Source organism: Phoca vitulina, unplaced genomic scaffold (genome assembly GCF_004348235.1).
Source record: "Phoca vitulina isolate PV1807 unplaced genomic scaffold, GSC_HSeal_1.0 scaffold1, whole genome shotgun sequence".
In the NCBI taxonomy this organism is placed as follows: Eukaryota; Metazoa; Chordata; class Mammalia; order Carnivora; family Phocidae; genus Phoca; species Phoca vitulina.
The window spans coordinates 18,825,234-18,832,171 of NW_022589704.1; the positions used below are offsets into that span (position 1 = coordinate 18,825,234).

Below are 6,938 nucleotides of genomic sequence, written 5' to 3' on the forward strand. Positions count from 1 at the left end.
CCAGGACCCCAGGATCATGACCTGAGCTGAAGGCAGTCGCTTAACCAACTGAGCCACCCAGGCGCCCCTAAAATGTAATTTTAAATAAGGGGTTCTGCTCACCTAATTCCAACGTGTCTGGGGGGTGCGGGGAGACACCACCACATGGTGCTGGGACACCAGCTGGGTGTTCTACAGCTCAGCTCCATTCTGACACTATGGACCCGGAGACAGCATCAGATTCTACAGGTGAGGGGCTCGGTCCCACAAGACTGCTGCCCACCCCCGCAGATGCCGATCTCGAGCCCAGGTGATCTGTGCTTCGGACCACCCAGCTGCAGTTTGGAGGTTCCCATGACCTCTTCCTTAGACTTCTGATGCCCGCCACAAGGGCAGGTGGTTATTTAGACTTCTGACCAACTAGCTCTAAATCAGAGGGTCCCAGGTTTTTGACTTTGATTAATTTGCTAGAGCAGTTCCCAGAACTCAGGAAAACCAATTACTCACTAGATTGCTGGTTTATTACAAAGAATTTTAAAGGAGATAAACCAACCACCAGATGAAGAGAAACATAGGACAATATCCAGAACAAAGGAGCTTCTGTCCCCATGGACTTTGGGCCCAGGATGGTGGCATGTGGAAGCCTTCTGGTTCCCCAGACTGGAAGCTCTCTGAACCCCATCCTTTGGGTTTTTTATGGAGGCTTCATTACAGAGGCATGTTGATTAAATCATTGGCCGTTGGTGACTGATTCAGCCTCCAGCCCCTCTCCCCTCCCCGGAAATCAGGGCTCGGGACTGAAAGTTCCAATCCTCTATTCATGGTTGGCTCCCCTGGCAACTAGCCCCCATTCTTAGGTGCTTTCCAAAAGTCACCTTATGAGTGTAAACCCAGTTGGGGTGGAAAGGGGCTCGTTAGAAACCACAAGACACACATTGCACATTTATGGCTCTGGAGTGATTTCAGGAACTGAGCATGAGAGAGCAAATTTTTTTTTTAAAAGATGTTATTTATTTATTTGACAGAGAGAGAGACAGCAAGAGAGGGAACATAAGCAGGGGGAGTAGGAGAGGGAGAAGCAGACTTCCTGCCGAGCAGGGAGCCTGATGCAGTGCTCGATCCCAGGACCCTGGGATCATGACCCGAGCCGAAGGCAGATGCTTAATGACTGAGCCACCCAGGTGCCCCGGGAGAGCAAATATTACAGCAAAAGATTCTCCCATTGCTCTTATTGCTCAGGAAATTCCTAGGGTCTTGAGAGCTGTAAGCTAGGAACCATCAATGAAGACCAAATGTATATGAGAAATATATATTGGTCATCTGCATGACCGACTATATATATCTCATAAATCACAATGTCACAATAATAATAAAAAAGGCAGGAAGGGGTAAATGGAGCTCATGTGTTCTAACATGCTAGCATTATGCATTAAAACCAATCATTTGGGGGCTCCTGGGTGGCTCAGTTGTTAAGCGTGTGCCTTCGACTCAGGTCATGATCACAGGGTCCTGGGATCGAGCCCCACATCGGGCTCCCTGCTCTGCAGGAAGCCTGCTTCTCCCTTTCCCACTCCCCCTGCTTGTGTTCCCTCTCTCGCTGTGTCTCTCTCCGTCAAATAAATAAATAAAATCTCTTAAAAAAAAAAATAAAACCAATCATTTGTATTAGACTTCTGCTATTGCTGCATAACAAACTGTCCAAATAATTAGCGACATAAAATGACAACGGCTGCATTATGGGTACGGATTCTGTGAGTCAGGGGAATCTGGAGTGGGCACAGTGGGAATGGCTTGTTTCTGTTCTATGGTGTCTGAGACCTCAGTCTGAAAGATGCAAAGGCTGAGGGCTGCAAGAATCTGGAAGTGCCTGATGACTCAGGGGTAAGGATTGTCGTCCAGAGTGTCCTCACATGGTTTTGTTTGTGGCCTTGGCTTCCCCGTAGCAAAGCAGCTTCAGAGTACATGGCAGCTCAGGGCTGCAAGCATGAAGGTTCCAAAGAACAAGACAAAAGCAGCCTGATCTGTGATTACCCTGCTTCAGAAGCAACACCACATCACTTCTGCCTTACTCTGTAGTCAGAGCGGTTACATGCTCTCCCAGATCCAAGGCGAGAGAAATCAGACTCCAATTCCTAATGGAAGAATGGCAAGATCAGTTGTAGGATTACATGAGTTTCCAAAGAAATTACGGCAGTCCCCTTTGGAAAAAAAACCTCCCACATGAGCCATCTGTTTGGGGTGATGAAATATTTGGCAGCAGGTAGTGATAATGGTTATGTAACAAAGTGCATGTCGTTCATGCTACTGAGTTGTACATTTAAAACAGTTAAAATGGCCAATTTTATGGCATATATATTTTGCCACCATAAAAAAATCATAGAGGAAGGAAAGGAAGGAAGAAAGAAGGGAAGAGAGGGAGAGAAAGAAGGAAAGGAAAGAAGGAGAGAAAGAGACCCAGACCAGCCCAGCGCTGAAGTCAGGTAGGAGCTAGGTGGGAAATTAGGCATGACACTCCACAGAGTAAAGCTGCATTCTATGTCCATGCTCCTACCTGTGCATATAATTTATACCCCCAAGATTCCTCAATCTAGAAGCTTGTTAGAGCGTTTGCAGATTGTTTGAAGGATAGTAGAGGGTTCGGCTGGACCCATGATAAAGTGTACTCACTAGAGTAAATAAGAGGTTAAAAATAAAATCAAAGGACAAACTTGCATTTCCAAACCCACAATTTCAACAGAAGGTTTATGAGACCAACCTTGGAAGACTAACTTATAATTCCAACAACATTACTGAGTTTCTCAAATTCATGTTTAATGAACAGTGGCACTGAGCTGGGAGCAAATGGCGTGGGTTGGAAAGATCACCAGCGTAGTCTCTGGGAGGTGCAACGCCTGAATGATATTTTGTGGATAATTGTGTAACAAGGGTGCAGTAATGCTACCAAACAATGGGCACATTGTCTGTTCAAAATGAGGAAGTAAACAGTTTCTAGGGCTGTCATCACATAGTTGGTTTTTGGCTTTTAGCTGGGTTTTTTGTTTTTTGTTTTTTGTTTTGAAATCTGATGTCTGATCTTATTTATTTGCTACTCTTAGAAAAATCTCATTTTTGATTGGACTCAGAGGTAGAAGCTCTCAGAGAGGATACCCCGTCTCTTGGCAATCTGTGCCTGGTGCTTTTCTTTGGCCTCCTTCATTCTCTTGGCCGAAGGCTGCGCATATTCCGCACCCTCTTCCTTATTTTTCTCCGTACGCTGTTTCTGCAGAGCGATTCGCCGACATTTGGGTTCGAGGACACACGGAGTACCAAGACGCTGAATCTTGGGCGCTTTGGTTCTAGGTTTCCTACCTCCTTTGTTTAGGGGCTTTCTCACAACATATGGGCGGACATCATCTTCTTCAGAGAGACTGAAAAATTTGCGGATTCTGCTAGCTCTTTGGGGCCCCAGGCGACGAGGCACAGTCATAGCAGTGAGCCCAGGAATATCCTTCTCCACTGTTTTTTTTTTAACAATGACCAAGCTGAGAAGCCTGAGATCGGCGTCCACAATGCAACCCTGAACAGATTTGCGCTTTCTCTCTCCAGTCCTCCTTGGTCTGTAGTGGGAATGCCCCTTACCCAGCAGCAGGCGGACACGGCCATGGGTCAAGAGCACCTGCTTTGTGGGGAAGCCTTGTTTGTTATCGCCACCCTTGCTCCAGACCACGAAACTTGCCATTCTTCACCCAGAACATTGGCAGCAACATCTGTGGCCATGCGCTTCTCCTAAAAGGTACGAAGTCTGCGTTCCTCATCCACTTCAGTGAGTCTCTGGCAGCCAGTAGCTGGAAAGAGATGTTCTGTTTCATCCTAAAGCAGCCTACCGCCTCCCAGGTGCCACGAAAAAGAGTTGCCATCACATGTTCTAAACACTTAGGGGGATGTTTGATTTTATAGCTTTATCCTGGATTCATCTGCTGCTAAATGGAACACAAGCAAGATAGAGGAGAAAATAGAAATGGAATGTGTAGGGGCCCAGGGCAGGCTGCCCCAAGATGGGCCACTTTGGCATGAAGATTATTTCGAGCTGAAGGCAGTTAAGATCCTGAGGGCTCAGTAGAAACTTTGGCCCTTTCCTTAACTAGTTAGAAGAATTTAAATTGGGGATCTTTCCCAAAATAATGGTTATTACCAGAGATAAGTTTTATCTGAGTGACCTATCTGTACGGTGGGGAAAACATCCAATTACCAACATTCCTGCCCTGTGAATTGCATTCCTTCCCTCTGAAGTCCCAGACCCCAACCCCTTTCTCCTTAGGTCAGGATGACATATATCCCTCGTTTTGCCTGTCTTTAGAATTTCCATGTCTGTTTGGATTCCCTGTATGTACCCTGTTAGATTTTATTTTCTCTGTCTCATGTCAATTTGATTCTCAGTCCAGCTGGAAGGACCTTGAAGGGGATGGGATAGTATGGCTCCCCGACAAATGGTACACCTGATTCCACTTCTGTGATGTTCTCACCCATGTCTTCCCTCACATTTGTATAACTGGGGAGTTGGATGCCAAAATCTAGACAAAGTAAAAATCTCTATTCAACTTTACAGTTACTTAATGAATATTTATTGAGGGACCACATGGAAAGTCACCATCTCCAAAGATGGGAAATAAATTATTTCAACCATGTAGATTTTAAATTCTGTTAGGTGGGATTAGAACAGACTTTAGGACTAATTTTTCTCCACTATCAAGGTGATACCCTTCTGAATGTTCAATCTGATGTCCCATGAATTATACATTTTTTTCTACTTTGTGGGGAACATAATCTATTCCTGTCCCTATATGAGTTCTGAGGATTATTCCTTTAGGTGGGTTTTCCCCCCAGGCTTGGGTGGTTTCTTCTCACGCATGCGCTGATCAGAATTGAGCTGAAGTCTCAAAAGGGACCCTCTGTAGATCTCCTGAGCATTCTCCCTGTCCCTCTTTCTGTGCGGAGCTCTCTTCTTTGGGAATTCACCTAAGAATTCCTGGCATCCCCGACTCCTAGTTCTCCTTCTTCAGCTCAGGGGCTCTACCAAGCTCCACTTGGGGTCCAGTTCCCTGAGCTTTGGCCTAGAGACTCTCTCCAGGTAGTGAGCTGGGGCAACCACAAGGATCGTATTTTTTGTTCCCCATCTCTCAGGTCATTGTCCTATGCTGCCTGAGGTCCAGTGTCTGAAAATCATTGTTTCATATTTTGTCCATTTTTTAGTTGTTTCATGCGGGAGGGCAAATCTAGTCCCTGCTACTTCATTTTGGCTGGAAACAATCACATAGATTTTAAATTAGAAAATATTCTTTATTGCTTACAAATTGCTCTTGACTCCCAACATGTTATCTTTTATACTGAGGACTTGGTTTACCATCTTCAATATTAGGGGAGAGGGTTGTCCAGATAGGTGTCAGATGGGGGCTAGCAATTCTTTTTAATGATACTACAGGTTGATTGCTATGATGGATAGCACTGGTCTTGAATTTGGCTTCTCATATAAATAAAATAAAATCTAATTTGCAGTTTGAGCTTCCAGACTCCATTTTATGAAGTCTCTTCTCTTTTTTCACAGCTGCATCTCTGGGGTACATCGTGGGATAAACTTTAGGATAGGTAATCACTAAGAGATCTGTAAGTGTAAATGCAGGCCATTTTATTCTAGAGTAAATGGAAGCCACTTTATTTAGAGTAGTATGAATAAAATAGATTAAAAAAAAAAAAGATTTTATTTTAGAGAGAGAGAGTGCGCACACACGTGAACCTGGGGAGGAACAGAGGGGAAGGGAGACAGAGAGAATCTTCAGCGGACTCCATGCTGAGCGCAGAGCCTGATTCGGGGCTCGATCCCTCGACCCTGAGATCATAACCTGAGCCAAAACCAAGAGTCGACTGTGCCACCCAAGTGCTCCTAAAATATATCTTGAGACAAAAGAAAAGGAAAGAAAAGGAAAACCCACAAATTTGGGGATGTGCCACAAGTCGTCGAATAATGTTGGAAACTCCTTTTGACAACTGGCAGAAGTTTTTATTTGGCCATGTACTGTCTATTTCATCGTTTTCAGTGATGGAAAATGTGTAGGAAACACCTTTTTTTTTTTTAATAATTTTTTTATTATGTTATGTTAGTCACCATCCAGTACATCATCAGTTTTTGATGTAGTGGAAATACCTTATATGGGGGGAAAAACCCACTAAAAATCATTTCTAAATCATTTAATTATTACTTTATAACTGTTAGGGTACATCTGACCGTATGATTAAATCACTGTCACATTTGTCGATCTTCTAATATTTTTGACTCTTTTTTTGGCTTCACCGTCCCTCCTTCCTTCAGGCCAGGTCTTCCCATCGATTTCTGAAGTCTGTAACTGCTACAAGGCACTGAGAAACTGGGCAGTACATGCATTCATTGATTCATTCAATAACCTTGCACAAGTCATCCAACCTCTTTGAACCTCATTTTTCCTATCTGAAAAATAGAGATAATAATCATACCAATATTGAAGGAATTTTTTGATAAGAGTAAGTGTGTGAGTGTGCTTGCATGTGCACGCTCGTTTGTGTCTACTCCAAGAACAATGCCTGAGTCAAAATGGAAACCCAGTAAGCGATAGCTACTATTTATTTTGCTCAAACATCCACTCTCTGGGAAGAAGTATACATATTAATAAAATGTCTGTAATACCTCTTCCAGTGACTGATTGCTCTTCTGAAATATATCATGATGAGATTTTCAATGTCCGAGACTTCATCTATTAATAGCACAACCCATAAGAAAGGTCATTTGTTGAGGCTAGAGAGGAATTGCAAAAAGAACCAAAAAAAACTGTCTTTCATCTCCACGGATTTGGAATTTTTCCCATCTAATAGAGGCAACAGAATCAGTGATATTTATCTCAGCTAAAGTCTCAGATATGATTGCTGAGATACTTGACACTTACCAAGCCCAT

The 6,938-nt window shown here is 43.7% G+C and overlaps 1 pseudogene; it reads right to left on the reverse strand.

Annotated features, from left to right (window-relative positions):
• Nucleotides 1-3,081: 3,081 nt before the first annotated feature.
• On the reverse strand, nt 3,082-6,938 carry LOC116637833 (annotated as a pseudogene).